Source organism: Euprymna scolopes, chromosome 25, assembly GCF_053919585.1.
Source record: "Euprymna scolopes isolate OS-2025 chromosome 25, ASM5391958v1, whole genome shotgun sequence".
In the NCBI taxonomy this organism is placed as follows: Eukaryota; Metazoa; Mollusca; class Cephalopoda; order Sepiida; family Sepiolidae; genus Euprymna; species Euprymna scolopes.
Window position 1 is genome coordinate 83,618,357 of NC_136506.1, and position 2,235 is coordinate 83,620,591.

Genomic DNA, 2,235 nt, shown 5'->3' on the forward strand with positions numbered 1-2,235 from the left:
AAATACTCTAGTTTTAACAATTTTTGTGCCATTACGAAACAAAAATAAAGAAAGAAAACACGTATTATCAAAGAAAGCAATTATTTTATGTAGAAGAATTAATTTAGTTTAAATAATTCTTCTGTTGTTACAAAACAACAAAAAAGAAAACACGGCCTTATGTAATTTTGGTACCGCGCTAAAATAATAATTTCGAAAGCCATTCTTAACATGGTGAGGGGTGCTTATCGTTTAGAAGTCACTTCGGGGGCACTTGTGCAGTACTTTAAAATATACAAATTAATTTTCTTTTGGAGGTTGGGGAGGCTCGTTTTAAACTTGATCCTCTTATATCGGACATTTTTTGTACAAAAGTAACACTCTACATTACTTGTTTTTTTTGGGTTTTTTTTTACTAAATAAACTCTTTAAAATAAGTTGAAAGACCAAAAACTTTCAAAGCTAGGTAGAAAACGAAAACTTAGAAAAATTAATTTAATTTTTTTAAAACAACAGTAAACAAGTAAAAATATTTTTTTTAAATATTATGCGATGTGTATTCTCTTTTAAAGAATCTTCTTCATAAACGGTCATAAAATGTGTTTTCAATTGATATTTATTCAATAAGGGACCAGTTTTCCTACTTAGCAAAAGGGGACGTGTTTTCCGGGGTCGAGTTTTCCGTGGACGAGTTTTCCGGAGACGAGTTTTCCTAAATTTATATATACATACATACATACATATATATATATATATATATATATATATATAAACAACTGATGATCCCTTAAAAAATATAAAAAAATATAAAAATTGGTATTATAGTAAATTTGAGAGTTGATGCAGTGATTGCAGGTGATTAAATGACTTACTGACTAGATGTTTTTTTTTTTTTTTAATGAATGATAAAAAATAAATTTTTGTGTGGTTTCAAATGTTAAAAACTTCAAAGACTATATATTGAGTATTTGAATATGTATGGCTAGGTTTCCTTCCTCTTATTTGGATACTTTTCTGGTACCAAAGGTACTAAAGTTTTTTTCTGATAAAATACAAAAATAATTATCAAATAACTTTTTAAATATGGTCACTAAAACTAGATTGCAAGCTAGGTCTGGGCAGTCCTCAGAACTAGTGAGTTCCCCTAGGGCTTACCACCCAAGGAGGTCGGAGATGTCTCGACAGGGTCAAGCCGTTGTCATTAGTAATATAGAAGTAGGAACTCCTTCTTTCGAAGTGGCAAATGGGACTTGTTCGGCCGAAAATAATTTTAAGGTTGCTCCTTGTGGAGCACCCTTATGTAAAACTTGTAATATTCTCATAACATCTAAAGAATATAAGTCAAATGTGACTAATAAAATTTACTATGTTGTAAATCATTCTAAAGAAGATTTGTCATGTAGGTCCCAAAATTTGGTCTACCTGTTGTCCTGTAAAAACTGTAATTTACAATACGTAGGAGAAACTGTAATGCCTCTAAATAAACGCATGAATTTGCATAGGATATTAGCAATGTATAAATGTATTTATAATTACATATAATAAATTTATATAGTTAAAAAAAAAAAAAAAAAAAAAAAAAATGTATATATGTAAAAATAAAATATTTTTAACCTTTATATATCTAATTTTAAATAAATAAGAATGTAAATATACAAACTACTAACTATAGTGGGGGTGATAAGTAGTTAAATGGATTAATCCAAATCTTATAAATACAAGACTGATAAATTAAAAAATTAAAAAATGTATCCATTTTAAATGTGGAAATTGATGAATCGCACAGGTAAGAAATTCATTTTTATACTATGAAAAGGTTAGTAATTACAATTAAGAATAGGAAATTGGGAAAAAAATTTTTGTAACTTGTCTTCTTCCTAAGATTAAGGGTGGTGGTGTTTGATCAACACTGCTGGGGAGCCATGATGTAATACACTGTTTTGTTTTTAAATCCCCGAAACAGTGTTTCATGGTAAACAACTGATGATCCCTTAAAAAATATAAAAATTGGTATTATAGTAAATTTGAGAGTTGATGCAGTGATTGCAGGTGATTAAATGACTTACTGACTAGATGTTTTTTGTTTTTTTTTAATGAATGATAAAAAATAAATTTTTGTGTGGTTTCAAATGTTAAAAACTTCAAAGACTATATATATATATATATATATATATATATATTAATCATCATCATCGACTTATAAACCCGGAGATTCTCTTGTCGCCATTCCCCGATATTTTTCTAGTCAGAATTCTT